Here is a 21,654-nt window from a genome sequence, read left to right as displayed (position 1 = left end):
ACTTGTTCCTTCATTCTGTTTAAGGTGACTCTGTTGAACACTTTACCTGGGGTTGAAAGAAGAGTTATCCCTGTGTAGTTTGCACAGTCACACTGTGGTCACCGTTCTTGGGGATCTTGATGAGATATACCTCCTTCCAGTCCAATGGCACCTTTCACTCTTCCTAAATCCTTCAAAACATGAGAAAATCATGTCTACTGATGTTTCAAAGTCTGCCTGTAATGCCTCTGCAGAAATGTTGTCAAGTCCTGTTGCCTTTCTCTTTCTCAGATGTTTGATTGCTTGCTGTATTTCTTCCTTGGTTGGTTTTCTACAGTTGATTGGCAAGTCCTTGTCAGCTGGCTGTATATCTAGTGGAGACTGTAGCATGGGCTGTTTCAGCAGTTCTTGAAAGTGCTCCACTGATATGTAGTGATGTAGTAGAATGTAGTTGAAATATAATGAATGTGGTCACAACCACATATCAAATATTACTTTTCAAGTTGTAATTGTTGCTCAGCCATTAAAGAAGTGCTGAGGTCAAGCAGTTTTGGAAGAGCTGTCTCTGCAATAATTTCATTTTAACATAATCCGCTTGCCTCCTGTACCTTATACAAAGATGCCACACCATTACAGATTGGCGGCAAGCACTGGTTGAATATGCATGCATAACAAACATGGATTTACAAATACCTCGCCTGAAAAAGTTTGAAGAAGACTTAATATATGCAAATATTTCTAGGTAAGAAGAAGTACATATTTTAAAAGGAGTCACTGCTGAAATGATGGGACTATTGGATATGATATTCAATATCACAACAGTAGACTTCATATTAAGAGAGTTTCAGGGTAGATTCGAAGAATTGGGCAAGCTGAAGGATAAAACCTTTACTTTACACATAAATGAAACTGTGAAACCTGTAGCACAAATACACAGGAGAGTTCCATTACATTTTAAAGCTAAAGTAGAAGTAGAGATACATTTGCTATTCCAGCAAGATATCATCGTCCCAGCAGCTGTTCCAACACCTTGGGTGTCTTTGATAGTAGTAGTTCCTAAAAAGAATACAGACCAGATTCACATTTGTGTAGATATAAAACTACCAAATACAGCAATGGAGAAAAAAAGACATCCAGGAACGCACTTAAATGATATGATTAGCAGTTTAGATGGAGCAACAGTATTTTCTTTGAGATTGATCAAGAGACATTTCTACACAACTGGGATTGTTTTGTTATAAGATACATAGTTTTGGACTTTGTTCAGCAGCATAGATCTTTCAAAAAAATATAAAGATTGATATTAGGCCAGTGAAAAACTCAATGAACTATAGTGAACGTGTACTGGTATTTGGAAAAACAGAAAGTGGACATGATCGAGCTTTAAAGGAAGTAAGTAAATAATTTATAAAAGCTGGACTCAAATTAAATCCAGATAAATGTGAAATCAGCAAGCCAGAACTAACTTTCTAAGGACATATATTCTCGAGTAAAGGAATGAGACCAGACCCTTTGAAAGTGTCATCCTTGAAGTCAAAAACTAGTCCAAAAGATATACCAAACTTACTCTTTTGCTTAGGGATGGCTAGTTATTACTTTTGTTATATTCAGGATTATGGCACTATCGGCTCACCTCCCTGGGAATTAACATAAAGAGAAAGAGACATTTTCTGGGATGAACAGTGTGAATATTTATTTAAGAATATTAAAGACAATATAGCATCAAGAGCAAATTTAATATAATTTGTTCTAGAACTGCATATTGAGCTAATAGTAGATTTCAGTCCAGTGGGTTTAGGTGCCATTCTTAAACCTGGAAATGCAACTGCCAAAAATGTAGTGTCACACCAATAAATGCCTGACTGATATAGAAGACAAATGTTTGCAGCCCAAAAAAGAAAGATTGGCTGTGCTTTGGGCTTGTGAGCATTATCATGATTATGGAACATTTGTGTGATAGTCACAGACCATCAAACATTGGCAACTACTTGTGGAAATCGTAAAGCACAGAGACCTCTTCACATTGAAAGAGGGGGGTATAAGGTTAGTGGGTTATCCCTTTAAAACTATTCACAAACCAGGAAAGGAATATATCCAGCAAAATATTTGTCCAAACATCCAATTGGAATGAATAAGAAAAAAGTGAACAAAGTTGTGGAGTGTGTATGTTTCATAATCAAATCGGTAATACCTGAAACAATCTCAGAACTAGAATTGATATATGAATTTATGAAAGATAATACTCATGCAGAGGTAAGGTGAATAATAACTACAAATAAACAGAAACAAATAAATTTTACAATAAATGTTCAGCCTGGAATAAACAAAAGAGATATACTTAAATTCGGAAATGTACAAACTGGGTTAACAATAACTTTATCTGATATTCTCTTAAGAGGTTACAGAATAGTTATCCCATGTAAATTGCAAAAGCGTGTAACATAATCTAGCACATAAAAGTCATAGAGCAATACCATTGACCAAAACGTTTTTATGTGAAAAGGTGTGGTTTCCAAGACTTGACAGTCATGATGAAGAGGTTATACAAGCCTGCCACTTATGTCAATGCACTCCAAGATAAAGGAATGTTGATGAACTACACATGTCTAAGCTTCCAGATGCTGTATGGTCTGAATTATCATTTGATATTTATGGTCCATTAGATTCTGGACAATATTTGTTTGTTAGAGTTGATGAATATTCTAGATTCTCAATTGTAAAAATGATGCCATCTATCTCTGCATCTGTGGTACTTCCCAGTTTAGATTACATTTTCTCTACATGGGGTATACCTAAGATATTGAAGACAGATAATGGACCACCTTTCAATTGTAATGAGTTTCACAAATTCCTTGAATATATGGGAATGGTAAATAAAATAACAACCTAATGGAATAGTAGAAAGGCGGATGGGCACCATAAAAGAAATTCCATTCAGAGAGCCAAATTATCACAAAATTCCACAAATCAAGATTTGTGTCAGGTTTTAGGTGATAATAGGAATGCATCTCATACATCAACAGAAAAATGTCCTTCAGAGTTGTTATTTGGGCAAGCCAAGCATACACTTCTGCCACAGGTACTATTGAAACCTCTTGAAGAATAGGATACAATTGCAAAGAGGGATAGAATAATGAAAGTAAAGATGAAATAATATGTAGATCAAAGGAAAAACATTGAAGACAAAAGTTATCAAGTTGGAGAGCTTGTATTAGTGGAAAAAAGTCAATCAAGGGAATTGAAATTTATCCATCGCCGTTGGAAGAACAAAAATAACAGGATCGGCAATTACTGCACAGAATGGAAACTGACCAATAGTGAGGAGCAAGACATATGTGAAGAAATTCATCAGTCCAGTTAAACAACAGAAATCACTATATGATCAAAAACAACAAAAAGACATTTCTGTAACAGAGGGTGAATCAATTGGTCGTGATGTAAAGAAAGTGATTGTGACTCATTCACAAGAACAAGTACACTTAAGAAATCATAAAGACTCATTGAACAATGCAAATGTATGTATTTATTTATCTATGTATTTGTTAATGTTAAAGGTACTTATAGAGCACAAACAATCATCCCAGATAGGATATCACGGCGCTACTGTGGCAGTGAAGAAAGTAAAGGGTAAGTACAAGATGGTTAAATTTTAGTCAGGTTTAGGGAAGAGAAATGTTTTCAACTGCTTCCTGAAGAGCAGGTGGCTGTTTGTTAGTCTAAGATTCACAGGCAACTCATTCCAACTGGTTGCCGCCAGATGGGAGAAGGCTCGCCCACCCATCTTTGTTGTTTTCACGCGTGTGGTTCTGGCTCTAGCTGTAGTTTGGGAGCGTAGATTCCTAGATGGGACATAAATTTTGACTTTGTTTTTTAGAATACCGGGGCCTGTATCATGTAGTGTTCTATGCCTTATGCACAGTAGCTTAAAGATAGCTCTTTGTCTCATCGGCAGCCAGTGTAGTTCTCTCATACAGCTCTTGGCTGAGTCGTATTTTCTTTTGTTACATATTGCCTTGGCTGCAGCGTTTTGTACGACCTGTAGTTTGGAAAAGAGATGGTCAGCCATTCCTACAAACAGGGAGTTTCCATAGTCCAGCCTACTCATAAGTAGGGACTGAACCAAGATCTTTCTACATGCAATGGGAATCCATGGAAAGACTCTTCTGAGCATTTTTAGTAATGCAAAGCCTTTACCACAGATTATTGATACTTGGGTTTTCATGCTTAAGGTGTTATCTAGTGACACCCCTAGATTCTTGGCCATGGATGTACGGTTAGGGGGGGTGCCTAATGTTGCGGGCCACCAACTGTTGTCCCATAGCTGTGAATGTCTGCCAAACAGCATTATTTCAGATTTGTCTGCATTTAATTTAAGACAGTGACTATGCATCCAAGTGGCTAATTCCGTAAGGCAATTGAGTAATCTATCCTTAGGGTCATCCTCCCCGTCCAGTGTGATCATCAATTGGGTGTCGTCTGCATAGGAACACATATCGACACCCCATTTTTGTCCTATTTTGGCCAGTGAGGAGACAAACACATTGAACAGAGTCGGGCTTAATGACGCCCCCTGTGGGTCCCCATACTTGATGTTCTGGGGAGTGGATAAGAAGTCCCCCATCTGCACTGATTGTGTCCTGTCTTGCATGAAAGACTGTAGCCACCCTAAGGCTTTTTCCTGGATTCCTTTCGCTGCAAGGATTTCCAGTAACCGATTGTGGGGTACAGTATCGAATGCCGCCGAGAGGTCCAGTAATATCAGGGCGACTGTTTTCCCTTGATCTACCTGGGTTCTGATGTTATCCATCACTGCTAGTAGAGTTTTCTCCGTACTGTTGTTAATCCGGAAACCTGTTTGAGATATATCCAGTAGATCATTGACTTCCAGGAAGTTAGACAACTGTCTGTTGACTAGTTTTTCCAACACCTTAGATAGGTAGGGTAACTGAGATATAGGCCGATAGTTTGCCGGGTTGTTAACATCAGTCCCCGCTTTTTTTAGTAGAGGGGTGACTATGGCGTTTTTCCAAATTTTAGGAAATTCAGTGGAGTTTAGAGAAGAATTCAATGCTTTTGTAACGGCAGGACCTATTGTCGAAGTTAATTGTGAAAATATGTGATGTGGACATGGATCTGAGGAGGAGCCTGATTTTACTTCTAGCATAATTTCGCACACCTCCTCCTCTGAGAAGGGGCCGAACCTGAGGCAGTTAGCCTGGGTTAAAGATGGTACATAAGGTTCAGTATGTTTCAGATCGGTATTTGAAAAAGAGGCATAGATTGTGTCTATTTTCTCGCAGAAATATTTGTTTATTTTATTGCAATTTTCTTGCGAGGGAGTGAGATCACTTGAAAGACTCGTAGGGCTGCATAGTTCCCTGACTATTCTGAAAAGTTCTTTTGAAGAATTTCTATTCTCTGTTATTCTATTTGAGAAATAATCCTTCTTCGCTTTTCTGATGGCTTTATTATAAAGTGAAAGTTCTTTTTTGTAAATGGCTCTAGTTTCATGAGTTTTATTGAGTCTCCATTTGTGTTCATAAAGTGTGCATTTCCTTTTCATTAACTTTAGTTCAGATCCATACCATTTCTCTGATCGAGTGGATCTATTTTTGTGTTTAGAGTGTGAGACGGAAGAGTGATCCAATGCACTGCTGATGTTGTTCTGGAGTAGTTGTATTTCATCATTCGTGCTAGTGAATATTGCGTTTGTGTGTGAGAAATGTTGCTGAAATTTTTCTACCGAAAATCTTTTCCAGCTCCTTGTTTTCACTGATGCCTGGGTTGATAATTTGAGGTGTCTAGAGAATAAGTTAATAGAAAACTCAATCAAAAAATGGTCTGTCCAAGTCATTGGATTGATTGCAGTGATGTCGATGGTACCTATATTAGAGAACATCAGATCCAATGTGTGTCCTGCTATGTGTGTAGGCTGATCATTTCTCTGAGTCAGCTGTAGGATTTCCATATCTTCTAGTAGCTGTTTAGTAAGGGCATTATTGCCGTTGTCATGGTGTATGTTGAAATCCCCTATCAACAAAATATTTTTGTTTTTGAGACAGACTGGCATGATTTGTGCAAGAAGCTGGACACAGAAATCCATCGTGCTGCCTGGGGGGTTGTAAATTATCACTCCGCCAAATAGAATATTAGTGTTTATAGACACCGAGAAGGCCATAGCTTCGTGGCTATTGGCCTGTGTGATCACTTCTTGTTTGCAGGAGAGGGAGTCCTTGAATATCAGGGCTACCCCTCCACCTCTTTTCTTCTCTCGATTTAAATAAAGTATTTTATAGTCAATTGGGAGGGCTGTTGCAATATCGTGGGTGCTATGATGATCCAGCCAGGTCTCGGTTATAAAGGCTAAGTCGGGTTTGAGCTCAGTCAAAATGTCCCATATCTCCATAGCATGTTTGGGTAGGGATCTTGCGTTAATATAGATGCACTTGAGGGCAAGATTTGGGGTGCTTATCGGAATGGGGTCAAGCCAGCTAACACTCTCCCATCTACAGTTAATGCAACAGAAAGGGCCTGTGGTGTTTGATGGTCCCATTCGTGCGCATAGTGCTGGGTTGCTTGCCTTTAAAATATTGAGGCTCCTGAGCTCATCACTAGAGTAATGAGTACGGCGGTCCGTTTTTCCTAGGATGGGGCTACGCATTTGTGCAGGGGATGTGGCCCCTGGTCCCGGCCCGTCGGGGACGGGCGCAGACGGGCTTGCCTTTGACGTGCCTTCGGCACGCCGGCGGCGCGCCCGCTGCGCGCGTCCGCTGCGCGTTGCGCTGGGCATCTGGCTTTCACTATCTGTGCCCGCAGCTGATTGGAGGATTGTACCGGAAGTGCCGGCCCCTTCCTGTTGCACGGGGAATCCCTCCACTCAATCCGAAGATTCGGTGGTGGACCGGGGATCGTGTGCTACAATAGGTGGTAAGAATGCGGCGCAGGTATATTTTTCAATTAATACAAGGTATTGGTGCAATTTTAAAAATATGCAATGGTAAAAACAGTGAGCAATTGTAAAACAGCGTAATTAGGAGCCCTTTGCCAGGCGCTCCATGCAATCAGTTTTATCAATAGAATGGAGGAGCCCTTTACCAGGCGCTCCCCTGACGTGAAAACAGGCATTCTCGCTCTCACCCTTCAACTTTCAGCGTGTATTTGATTTACAAAAAAACAGTAGGGTAAGATAACTTGTATCGGGCTGAATGTAGCTTAAATAGAATGTATGAATTCATAATCACATATGGAATGTTACTTTCCAAGTTGTTGTAGTTTTTCTGTCATTAGAGAAGCACTGAGGACAAGCAGTGTTGAAAGAGGTGTCTCTGCAATAAATCCAGATAAACATACAACGCTTGCTTCCTGTACCTTATACACATATAACATACTGTTACACAATCTTTGTTGTTGGCCTTCATTACCCATGGTTGTCTTTCTGGCTTGATGTGTCTGTGAGAGAGTTTCCTTGGTATGTCGTACAATTCTTTCAAGTTTCCATGGCTTGTTGCTTCCTGGGCATCTGTGGCAAGACCATCAATGGATCTTTGAGTGTCTGCTCTTAAGGTTCTTTTTGCTTCCTTGTTGGTTTGCGTGTATTCGCCATGAACTTTTTCTTTTTCTGCTGTTGTCCATCTGGTGTTGACTGCAGCTTTCTTTTGCTTTCCTACTTGGATTTTTCAGAGAGTCTCGATGGAGATCCATTCTTTATGCTGGTTTTTCTTAGGATTCAGTACCTCTTCGCATGTTGATGTCACTGTTTCTTTGATCTTCTCCCTCTGGCTTTGTACTGGGTCTCTGTTGTCTTCTAGTTCTTGCAGTAATTGAAACTTGTAACTGAGGGTCACTGATTATTCACTCTGTTTCTGTGCATATTTGAGAAGTGTGGCGTTATATTGATGGTGCTTTCTTCAGCTTTAGTCTGGCTACAAGAAGGTCTGATGCCACAGCCGCTCCTCTAATCACTCTCACATCCTGAAGGGACCTCCAGAACATATTGGCATGCAGATATGGTCAATCTGATTCTCTGGGGAATGGTCTGGTGACACCCATGTTGGTTTGTGTATTCATATGTGTGGGAATACACTAATTCCTATCACCAGACTGCCCAGGGCACATAGATCTGCAAGCCTTTCACCATTCGAGTTCATGTTGCCAAGGTCATGGATGCTGGTGACTTCTTCATGCCAAGTGTTGCATCCAATATTGCCACTGAGGTCCCACATCAGTATAGTGATGTCTCTCTAAAGACATTTCTCCAGGATGGAGCGGAGTCTGTTGTAAAACTGTTCTTTTTCCTCTTCTTTGCTATCATTTATAGGTGCATATTACTGAATAACATTCATGTTGATCCTGGTTTTCTTTGTGCGGAATTTTGCTGTGATGACTGTAGGAGCTTGGGCTTCCCATCCAATCATAGCTCTGTTGGCTGCTGGCATTAGCATCAGTACTACTCCCTGAGTATGTGGGACATTCTCTTCCTCATTTCCAGAATACAGCAGCATTCCTCCTGGAGCTAGTATTTCCTGTCCGGACAGGGTCCTTCGCTTTTTAGTAAAATCAGATCTAGAGTGTGGCCAAACAAATGCCTAGGGCCAGTCACACTCAAAGCATGATTAAAATCACAGAAAACATCTCCAAGCTCCATGGCTGCTTTATTATTGACCTGTCTTTGTGGACATTAAAATCAGCTACAGCAAAGAAGTTAGAATATTGCAAAACCTGCAAAAAAGTGTGGGCAGTTAATCAAAATAAGCAAGTGGGTATCTGTTCACAAATTAGAGGTGTTTGGTTAAGATGTATTTATTAGGAAGGTCCCAGTTTCGACTTGATAAAGGTCTGAAATACTATTCTAACAGGCATCCCTTTTCTCTTTTACCCAGCACATACTACAATACAAATGCACAAATAAATCAGAAAGCACTAGCAGTCAGAGAATAATTCAAAATACCACATAGTTCCTTGGTTTACAAATCAAGTGTTAAGTTCCAATATGAGAAGCCAGGATAGTTCTATTAGTTTCAGCTTGCACTAAACAGTCAGATGAGCAAGAGAACTGTTAAGTTACAGTGGGGGTTTTATTTTGCTCACACCTTATAATTTCCTTTGGTGTTTTCCAAAAGAGATCAAGATTTGCATTTCAATGAACGTTTTCCTTAATGTCTATATGAAATATAAACAAACTGTTGCATTGAACATCTACAAGTGCAATGTACGTATTGAATTGACCATCAAGACACAGTCAACTCCCATTCAGTTTTGGATAACCCAGAATCATACAAAGTAGCAAGGCAAGAAAATAGCTTAAACCCACTTCTTTGGTGTGTTAATCACAGAACCAAATATTCACTCAAAAATAAAAAACAACATTTAAATCAATTTGGTTTTTTAACACAACTTCATGTTGAGACATTAAAGTAGTCTTGTGTTCCCTCATTTGTAGTCATTATAAAATATAATGTAGGTGGTTTGGTATTTTATATGTCACTGGTATAAAGGGCATATGACAAGTTCTTATACTGGAAAAAAAGATTATATCAAGTATGAGTGTTGCACTGCAGCCTGTGCCATTCTCCAAACAACGTATCTTTTAATGTAATTGAAGAATTATAAACATTCATTCTATATATGAGTCCAGTTGCAAATGACATAATGGAAATTACTTGCAATTTTTAAAAGCTTACTTTAAATAAGGAATAGTACTACTAAAAACCTTTATTTGTGCCTAAAGTGTCCTTATAGCAAGCTATTGCTACTTCCACCAGCATGTCTTTAGTATTTTAATCCTTGGTTTATAGTTTAAATAGGTCACATATGATATGCAAAGTTGTTTCTTGGGTTGCAAATTGTTTGCCTGCAAAAAATCCAGCAGTAGTAGCTACAGGTATAATTGTTTTATAGTCAACATATAGGTTGTCATGCTCATTTCCAGGGCTGCACATCATGTTTTTAGCAACATTGCCTTTACACTAACAAATATGTCTTACTTTTATCAAACAAAAAAGGAAAGCATGGTAGTATTTTGTTTTGAGTAGGCCCATCAACCAATGTTTTCAATCTAAATAGTTAAACATGAACACATTTTATTTAGTGCAATAGGGTGGTCATGAGTCACACACACCCACACATGCAACTCACATGTAAAATTGTTTGCAAAACAATTCCTTCAGGAGAAATATTGAGTGGCATAAGGAAGGACTTTATAATGCTGGAACTCCTGTCAGTGATATGTCAAGAGATCTGAAGTAGTCTATCTACTGAATCCTGCGGTCGGGACTAATAAGACATTCCAAGCCTCTTAACAGTGCCCCACTCTTGAAGGTACATGGAAAAAACAATGTACAGATGTCTTCTTTGTAACACAGATGCAACTTCATAATTGTAACTTCCATTAAGTCTGTTGGGTACTCTGCTGCAGAGATGTTTGCTCTCGAAATGTTGTGAAAAATGTCTATACACCCCCAATGGAACACTTCAAGTTTTAATTTTTTAGGGGACATTTTTTTGATTTTATAAAAAGGTATAAGAATCAAAGTCATCCTAGACTTGATGTACAAAGCCTTTTTTTGGTTGCAAATGGCCTGATTAGCAGAACTGGGCCATTTTCTAATGCAAAAAGTCATTTTCAAATGTACAAAGTCCTAATTGTGATTTGGTTACCTGTTAATGAATCACAATTTGAGTTTCAAATCAGTTTTTGGAAGGGAGGAGTTTAGGGCGTCCCTTCCAAATGCCGATTTGCATTGGTATGTATGAATGTTTTGTGACCGATATGCGGTTGCAAAACATTTGCACTTTACCGCCAACTCAAAGTTGATGGTAACCCATTCTCAAATGGAAGGGACCCCCAAAGATTGGTTACCTCATTAGTATTCATGAGGTAGGTCATCTATTTGAAATACACTCTGAATCACTATTCAAGGAATAGGAACTAAATAAATATTTTGGGGTCGATAATGATGGCAGTCAGACTTTTGTCCAACTGCCAACATTGGGGTAGTGGGACCATCTGCCTATATGGCAGCGGTCCCCCACGTGCAATCACGGTGTGACTGCCACCGTGGCAGTCACATCGTGCAAGTTTACCATTGCGGCGGGTGCTGCTGGTTGCAGCACCCGCCGCAATCGTAAAAATGCATGTTTTCCATTTCCCAGCACTGCGTGGCAGGCACCATGCGGTGCCTGCCACTGACTGTAGGGAAATACAAGGGGGTACTATGGTTACCTCCCAGTACAACAACACCTCCCCCCAACACAAGAGGGGCCCACAACGGGGCCCCAAACCCAATCTCTGCCAGCCTTTCCATGGCGGTTCCACCGCCATGGAAATGCTAGCTGATGCCCGAATCGTAATATGGTGGACAGTGCCTGGTAGGCACGCCACAATTTTACCCTATCTGGACCATCCGCCTGGCAATTGGTCCGATTGCCTGTGGTGGTTCCCTGGCAGACGGTCTTTGCGTCCACCATGGTCGCAGTGTGGATCCGCCAGCCATCCTAATCTGGCAGGTGGACAATCCACGTTTGATGGCGGACGGATCGCCACTGCAAGGCTGGCAGTGGCGGTCCTTTCACCATCATAATCACCCCCTTTATACATTAGTTATAGCGATTACCAAATACCAATTCATAAAAAATCGTTATTTGGTGATTACTTTTTGTATTGTTCATACATCTAGCCCTTAGTCTTTGAAATCATGGATGTCTAATGAACCTCACTCTGTTCCCTTCACAATGATGAATAATTCAGTCTAACATTTTGATAGATCACTTATAATGTCCACATTGTTACCTCTTCCTACATTGTTTATGTATGATACATACCAAGCATGTGCATTTTCCCAGGCCTGCACTATTTCATGGTCTTTGCAAAACCATTGTCTTGCATTGTGCTATATTTGAAATTGCATTGCTTGATTCTTACGCAATTCAACGTTCTCCCCAGTGTATATTTATTTTATATGACATCCATGTTCTTAATTTGTAACACATTTTTACATTTAATGTTTAGAATTTTTAAGTTACATGACATGTCATCCTATAGAACAATATTTATGAGTCTGTAAGGCCATGTGTATATATTAATTATGGCTGTGTGATGATTACCATAGTTAACAATGTTTGGTGCTTCCCTTCTGTTATTGCAATAAAAACTCCAACCTGGCAATCAGATTATTATTTAATTAGAGTATCTAATCATCAACCCAAATTTTGTTCCAAAGTAAGTTACGCATTCAAATCAATTCTGAAACATAATTTGTAAAAACACATCATTATGAGTCCCATTTTATAGCTACATTTTATTGTTGTTTTGAATTGATTTAAACATATTGATAGTTACAACAAAAAGTATAGATTTTTTTAATCATACTAAAAGTATTACACACAAATAAACTCAACCTAACTGTAACTTATAGAACCTACTCTAAAATCCTAACATTATAAAACACAGTATACAATAAAAGCCCCGGCTCATTCTTCTAAGAATTCCTAAAATCTCCAACCTACACTAAAATCTAAACACACATAAAACAATGTTAAACATATGTAAATACATATATTCACAAAGACATATAAAAAAATTAGCTCCCCTCTTATTCCAATATGTGTACAATCTACTCTACAAACAACCTAAAAAACTAGCTACAATTTCTAAAATCTAACTAACATTTTAGAAGCCTACAATAGAAACCCCCCAAACTCTACCTACCTCAACCTCATCCAAAAGCAAAATTATTAGGCTACTGCAAATTAGTTCACAAAGTCCATATACAATTTTAAAGTTGCTGGCTTCCTTGCACCCATGCAGCACAACTTTAATTTGCCTGAGTTTGTCCATACTATGATTCAGCGTTCAAGGTTTGGTAACCTGCAATCAATTCGTCTGACAAACTCATACATTTGTTGGTGATTTTCTTTTCTGGCTTTGAAGGCTTGAGGGGGAGATAATGCAGTTGAAATGGTGCTGCTGCTGGTGGGGAATGTGCTGCTGGAGGTGGCATTGCTGGAATTGCTGGTGCTACAATACTGTTGTGAAAGCTGATATCTTGACCCTTGCGGCTCTCTGTTCCTCTTTAGATTAGCTTAAAGATGTTTGCAGTTTGATAGTATTTCAATGTACCACTAATCCGTACTATGAGCAACTTTGTCTTACTTTGAATCGAAGGCATGCTCCATGATTGTGACATGGACCTTCAATGAATCCACACCTGTACTTTCTATCTAAATATTACTGCTCTAAACATGTACATAAGTTTTGTCATAAACTACTAAGGGGTGAGCAAGTGGGGCCCCAGTGTAAGTATGATGTTCACTTTCACTGGATCAGAAAGTGTGATTTCTAAAACCTCTTATCTTGTCTACTGTAATTACCAAATTGAGAGGTAATATTGAGTATTTAACCAGACAGTCAACCTAAACACTGTTGTGCTCTGCAACAATCATTCTTGGCAAGCCATGATTAACCAATTTGAAAAGATAAAAATGCACAAATGCTTCCCCTTGTTTCCCCTCATAATGTTATATTGTGGATGAACTGTACCACAAAAAAGGTGTTTGAAAGGTGCCTGTTGTTATAATGTTATATTGTTCTCACCATGGTAAAAAAAAGAATCAGCTTTGTTTTTGATTCCTCCTACACCCTACTCATGTTTCCTGATGTGTAATTTGCACTTCCTTATTTTTATGTTGTTTGTTTTAACTTGTTATTCCATAGTCTGCAAAGCGTATTGTTTCTCTTTGCTGATCAACTAGTACATTATCTTATGTAGCCTACCTGCGCACCCTTGCAATATAGTGAAAAGGAACATGTGTGGATGCATGCCTTCTCAAAGTGTACTACCACAGAGAGTGAGAGAGCACACTGCCATCATTTTTTTGAATCATTGTGCAGTTAGTCTCTCTGTAGTTCCTCCAAAACAGCACTGCAACATAGTGTGCTGCCCTGGGTTATGTCAAAGATTTCTAAAGTTGGGAAAAAGTTAAGAATACAGTTTTGCGCATGTAAATCTTGACCCTTAGTAAGTCATTCCTAACAAGGAGAAATGTTCAATGATTACATTGAATATCCCTATTGTTTGCATGTGCCATTGTTATTCTTTTCTGAATATGAGGGCTTGACAGGGAGATATGTATGGTATGTTACAGCATGCACACAAAGAGATAAAAACATAAAATATATTATTTCACCCTGAATAGACCTCTTCCTCGCAAAATGATATAGTTACCACATTGTTGATGCACTAACAGTATGGTGCAAGGTTGTCTGTGTTAGTGCATGGCAATGTACAATTTACCAGTGCATGGAGAGACCAAAACACCAGCGGTTCTTATTAAATATATTGATATTCTGCTCAGTCAAATTTACACAATGTAGGATGCAGGGTAAAACATTAATTGCTGGTCTACGTTGCGTTAGCATTTTAGAAATCTGAACATAGATTGTAATATCTGCACAAAAAATACTAAAGTAATTGGAAAATATAAGAGCATCAAAGTTATGTGAAAAAAATTCCATGGGTGTCTGTCTATATTTTTTACATGATTGTTAGTGAGCAGGAAGAAATACCCTCCTACACAAAAACAATCCTTAGAGGCATGTTTATCTTTCTATGTGTGGTGCAGAATTCATGAAATAAAGATAATTCTCCTTGTTATTCCTTTTTTGGCTAGGTGCACAATGTTGGTGCTAAATCAGGTTTTCATGTCTTGTAAATCTGGATTTGTGTCAAAAAACATGGGTGGGTGAATTTGAACACCCGTTCCCTTCTCATGCAATACCCACCCAATGCAAAGCAATGCAAGACAGTGCTATGCTGCATTGTATTACTGTGCATCTACTAAGCCATGCATGCCTTACAAAGTGACACAACCCCAGTGCAAAACCATAGTAGATCTAATCCCTAGTGACTAAGACAGGTATCATCATCTTGGGCTATATGGATTAAAATGAATAAACATGGGTGTTTGCATACAGACACACTTGCAGCACTAATAAAAGTATAACTTGATGGTACAAAAAGTAAAGCAGACTATTACACATGCTTGTTAAATGTTTTATATATACACAAATTGCTTCTGGTATTTTACCCAGTCATTAAACACTGTTTGTGGCCTTTTATATATATTTGTTCATATTAACATAGCATAGAAACTTAGAACTCTGGTCTGGAGTTGTACAAGTGAACCAATGTATTTTAAAATTATTTGACTGAATAATGATGCATTAATTAAATATCTATTTTGATGTTCCTTTACAAGGTTGAAGGGGTCTCCAAACGATGCAATGTCAGTGGCTCCTTAAGGAGGAGGACCACCTTGAAAGCAAATGCTGTACCATACGATACAAATACGATATATACCTATTTTTCTTTTGATGACATGAAATGCACAATATTTACACACATTACAAATACAACAATAGCATTTTGAGAAGTCTTTTTTTATAAACAAAATTAAACTTATCTACAGGACCTGCCACTTCAATTCCAAAATGGTAATGGAGGTGCCCCTTCCATGACACATCGGCCCTCCCATGCTGCTGGATGGTATGTTGTGTGTGCCTCATTCCAGGGAGGTGCCTGGTAACCTTCTAACAGCATTTTCTATGGTTATGCAGATGATAACAATGTCCCAACCTCCCGTCTACAGCAGTCATTTTTTGCTGATAGTGCATACCAGCCACAACAAGGTCCTAACCTCACTCTCCTCAAAGTTACCTTTCCTCCTCTTGCTTAACAAATTAACGCTAACAACTAAACCCCAACAAAACTAAAGGCACTATGTACAAAGCCTTTTTGCAACAACAAACAGCTCCATTTACAGAATCAGGTCATTTGTGAATGCACAAATGTGTTCTATTATGTATGAAACCCAATTTGTGATTCAGTCACACATTACCGAACCACAATTTGGGTTTATGAACAAATATAGAATCAGTATGTAGAATGGGTGGGTTTAACATGCCCCTTTCAAATACTGAATCAGATTGGAATGTATTAATATTTTGTGACTGAAATCAAATTCCAAAACTGTAATATATTACCACTTTCTCAAAGGAGGTGGTAAGCCATTTGTGAAGAGGAATAGGTCCCAAGAGGACTTTCTTCCCTTTCTCAATGTCGAAAAAACATTTCTTAAGCGTAGGCAGTGGTCCATGGACCACTACTGATTCTAAAAAATGTCTTTAACTCTTCCTTTAAAAATAGTAGATTGCATTTAAAAAATGCTTTATTTAAAACAATCACAGACTAAGGGCCTCGTCACGGCTGTGCCGGTCCATTGGACCGCTGCAGTTGTGGTGGTGGTCTGTTAACCACCAGACTAGTGCTCCACCCACCATATTCTGACTATGGCAGTCGGACATCCACAGAACCACTGCTGCAGTCAGGGTCCCGCAAGCCCTGTCCGTCTTGCAGCAGTGTGAGGCTGGTAATATGCTGGTGTACCACAGCGGCACCACCAAGCATATTACTAGTTTTCTCACCACCATAGTTTTCATGGTGGTGAGCTTGCCATGAACTGTGTGGCAATGAGGAAACAAAGGGGGCCCTACAGGGCCCCCTGTTGACTCTGTGCCATGGGGTGCATGCAGGGGGCACATGTTGTGTCCCCCTGTATGCATGCACCCCAGTTCCTGCAGCGCATGGACTATTCAGTCCATGCCCTCCAGGAACTGCCTTTTATCCTCCCATTGCATTGCCTAATTCAAAGGCACTGCTGTGGGACTACCATAGAACTGCCCACCAGAGACATTAATAACCGTACTCTGGCGGGTGTCCGGTTTTGGCTTTGGCAGTCTCGGAGCGGGACAGCGGCTTGACGGCCCTGCTCCAAGACCACCACTGTCAAAATAAGGCCCTAAGTATTCTGCTGACATCAGCAGGCCACCATCCTTGTGATGGCTACGATTCCTTTTGGATCGCAATTTGTGAACTACCTCCTTAATATTCATGCGGTAGATCAAACTGGGACCAACTATGGATCAAGTCATTGAAGACTGACCTATTAGCACATAGGTAGGTTTGCAAAAAACAGAACGGATTCATTAAAAGTTGGTGCACAATTTGCAATTATGTCTACCAAATCCATTCTTTGTACATATGGCCCATACTACTCTGTATATTATTTAAACAATTAACAAGCAAACAAAAACTAAAAACAATTACTCACCCACACTATGACAAGAGTATAAGTCTCACAAAAAACAATTTACAATGACTAATCGACAGATGTACAGGCGCAACCACAACAAAACAACTCTGCAAACTACTCCAAAAAATGCAGTCGCTCTCCCCTATAACAATTTGCCTCCACACTTCCCCAAAACCAAAACCTCCAACAAAACAGTGTCAGTGTTCTTTGAGTCATTTGATTTCCATGTAGCATAATGACATTTTGCAAAGTGTTGTGTGACTTTTCTGATGCAATGCTATGCAAAACGTAGATTTGTGACAATGTGCAGTAAAAAAGAATACAGTTTCAGACAAAAGACTAGTAAAAGTCATGCAACAATAGAATATTGATTACACACATTTCTTAAAAGGCAGTTATCATAGACATATTTTAAAACAATTATGTGTATGTTTATTGATTGCATTACACATGAAAGTGATAATTAATGTCTTTATAAATATGTTAATTTCATATTGCATTTCTTTGGGGGAAATTAACAAGCCTTTATTTGTATATTGTAATATAAAAAAAAACTGCTGGAAAATGTACTTCATTAAAACAATGAATACCTTACTTTGTCATGTAAAGTACATACACATACCCCTTATTTTGCTGATCTTTGTCCTGGTTAAAAGTCGTGAAAGGTGCATTCACTAATTTTGAATTTACTTCTTATTAAAGGTCACATATGTTTTAAATAACTTATAAGATTTGTTTGTGTTCCATCAAGAATTATGTAATGCAATCCTAGGCCATGATTCTTAGTCAGTTTGTGCTGGGTTTGCATTTCTTTTGTAACAGAAACCCAACGCGAAGTGCCATATTATCATTTTCCATCTAATACAAATCTGGTTTTGCATTGGATAGATGTCCAAAATTATGCCAAGTTAGACTTTGTGCTGCTTTCCAGTGATTTACATCAGGAGGCACTTCTATGGGTAATGAATTGACTTTCATATGCATAACACCTATGGATGTAGCTAAGAATTTCAATCTGCAAGCAATCGTAGAAAGGGATTTCGACCTAACTGCTACACCTCCTAGAGTCAGGTGCAAAGATGAAATGTTTTTAATTTCTCCTAATTTTTCACACTTTTAAGGTGTTCTGAATTATACTGCAGACAGCCAAAGCATGACGTATAGGTATGTATGTAAGGGTCAAGAATACAAACATTATTACATACAGAACACAAAAATAATTGCACTACATCGCAAGGGTGTATGTGTTGTGGCCTGGCAGCCAAACGTGCATTTATGCAATGAGAGAACAAAGTTGATCTGCATCTTACTAGATATGTTGCAGTTCTAGCACAGCAACATCAGTTTCTGCACCACATATCATAACCTAACCATCAATATGGTCAACAATGTGCCTATCTCTATGCCTGCCACAGGCGGGAAAACAGATGATGGAGGAATGGGGGATGTTTATCTGTAATATGGTCAGTTGGATATCAATGAAAACCTAAATAAGACTGCTGAATTCATTATGTTTATGTTCGCTAACCTGATAACGCTGAATGTATGGTGTAACTGGTGTCATAATTCTTTCAATAAAAAGATATGATAATAATAACAATATGCCTATCTAATGGAAAATCAAAACTTGCTGCTGTGTCTGTGTATTGTAATGTACATATGGATTGTATATTACTGTAATTATCACAGTCCTACACACACTCAAATGATAAAATCTGGACAATGATCATAAAATCGTGGTCTAATAACATATATTTGCATTTTTATGTGTAGGATATTTATTTGTTTGAGGATGTGTGTCAATACTTATTGATATGTGTGTTTCTTAGAGCATACTCCTGTGCGATTATAAAAGCATTACTGCTGTCATAGTCATTACAGTAAAGTCTTTGAGCCCGATTCACAAAGACAATCTGAGACAAAAGTCTAACTTTACGACTTTTGGTATTCACAGAGGTCATTTGTGAGTCATATCTTTATGTCCACAGTCGTGCCGGAGTCTCCGCACCCGGGCCGTACTCTCCGCACTCGAGCTGTACTGTCCGGCACCAACTGTACTCTCCGGCTCAGGCTGGATGAAGTGTAATCAATGGGCCGGAATACACATTTTTACAAAAAGGAACATTAGGAACGTGTGATAAATGGTAGAGGATGTCATGAAAATCAGTTTGGGCAGGGAAAAGGGTATGACCGGACACTACATCATATCCTAGAAAGGTTTGCTCCTTTGCATCATGGTACATGCAGTGTATGATTTGCTCTACCCCCAGTGTCTATTTACAATATAGTCAACACTGAGGGGAGAGCATGTCAGTCAACACTGATGGGAGAGCATTTCAGTCAATACTGAGGGGCATGCAAATCATGGACTGCATGTACCATGATGCAAAGGAGAACACTTTTCTGGCAATATCTAAATGTGTATTTTTAAATGCTCATGAAAAATGATCTATCTGCTCTAATAAAAATATACGTTTTTTTGAAAGATTGAACTATACTGAAAACATAACTGCGATTGTTGTGTGATGTGCTCATGTCGTGGGATGCCGAGGACGAGTCTGGCCGCAGTGTTCTGGATGGTCTGGGGTGTGCGTAGCAGGGATTTGTTGATTCCAGCGTAGAGGGCATTTCCGTAGTCCAGTCTGCTTGCTATGAGTGTGTAGGTGACTGTCTTTCTGACTTTGGTGGGATCTACTTGAAGGTCTTGCGGAGGATACAGAGGGTGGTGAAGCAGGTGGAGGCGATGGCGTTGATCTGTCGTGTAATGGTGAGGGAGGAGTTGAGTATGATGCTGAGGTTCCAGGTGTGGTCCATGGGGGTTGGCAGGTGCCGAGGGTGGTGCGCCACTAGGTGATGTCCCAAGCTGAGGGGATGGGTCCAAGGACGAGGACTTCTGTCTTCTCCGAGTTGAGCTTCAGATAGCTGCTGCTCATCAAAGGTGCAATGTCTTTCATTCCTTCTTGGAAGCTGAGTCTGGTGGTTTTGGGGTTCTTCGTGAGAGAGAGGATGAGTTGGGTGTCGTTGGCGTAGGATACAATGCTGAGTCCATGCTGCTTGACGATGGCGGCGAGGGGGGCCATGTAGATGATGAAGAGCGTGGGACTGAGCGATGATCCACGTGGTACTCCACAGTTGATCTCTGTGGGTTCGTAGAGAAAGATGTCAGTCTGATCCTTTGGGTTCTGCTAGCAAGGAAGGAGCGGAGCCAGTCGAGGGTGGTTCCCTGTATTCCAGCTTCATGGAGTCTGGCTGTGAGGGTGCAGTGGGAGATGGTGTCGAAGGCTGCAGAGAGGTCAAGTAGGATGAGGGTTGCGGTGTGGCCTTGGTCGAGGAGCATGCAGATGTCATCTGTAGCAGTGAGGAGGGTGGTCTCGGTGCTGTGGTTGCTGCGGAACCCAGATTGAGAGGGGTCGAGGATGGAGTTCTCTTAAATGAAGTTTGTCAGCGGGGCTTTGACGATCTTCTCTGTGACTTTGGCTGCGAAGGTGTGGAAAATTAGTTCGTAACTGAACATTATCTGCGCCATCTTGTCTCTCCCCAGCGCAACACACAGGAGTACGCACGGCAGCCATTTTAGGCACCCTGGTCTCTCTCCCTGCTCATTGCCGATCGCCAGCGCGTCCCCCTGGCGCTGCGAGCATTCCCCCGCGCGCCGGCCACCCCCGCTCTCTCATACACGGGCCATAAACCCTCTCCTTCTGCGCGACCCTGCCATGGAACCTCCATCTCTTTGATAACCCCCTTCCTCGGCGCCCGATTGTCCGAACCGATCCCAGGCCATCACCTAGCCCTGCGGATGCAGTTTATTGCCCCTACTGTAAGGGAAACACCCCACATCAAAGGGATTACAGTAGATCAAGGCCCCCCCCACCCCCTGAGACCCGACCGGTCGCACACACCCCCGGGAATTGACAGAATGTCCAGCTGTGTGATAGCCATCTCCTACTGTGGGTGGGGTGGGGACTTCCACTATAGATATGCGTGGGAACGAGCTTGAAGTGGGGATTCTGAGGATGTTCTTTCATGTATCAAAGCGATCTCAAGAATGTGCCATGTATGATAAACCTGCAATAAAGTCATAAACCTGTGTATAAGAGGCCAGGCCTCAGAGATGCAGTTAGAGCACCTCATGACGATACCTTGCTGTCTGACCTGATGTGTTCTCCTCCAGAGAGAATAAAACCTTGTTTCCTGCCTTCCAGTCTCCGGCGCCTGCCTCTTTGTTGGTTTATCACTGAATGGTACAAAAGGCGATTACCGCCGGGCAATAATTGAAAGGTTATCGACTGCGACTGCGACTGCCGCTACCATTTAACAATTGGCGTCCCAAGCGTGGGGCTCATCAGCGACACGTGGATCCAGTGGGGGAGGTCCCGACGACAGAGTGAACGACTGCAACGATCGGGTGAGCTCCTGCCCGATAGACCCTCGTCTGGCAGCCGATCATCCGAACTTCACTGGTTCCGAGCAGACCTCTCTCGAGTGATCTACGGTCCTGACTGGGAACCATCAGGAGTGCCGCGGCAA

Source organism: Triturus cristatus, chromosome 5_1, assembly GCF_964204655.1.
Source record: "Triturus cristatus chromosome 5_1, aTriCri1.1, whole genome shotgun sequence".
NCBI lineage: Eukaryota > Metazoa > Chordata > Amphibia > Caudata > Salamandridae > Triturus > Triturus cristatus.
The sequence above is the reverse complement of the archived record's forward strand: the minus strand, read 5'-3'. Positions refer to the sequence as shown.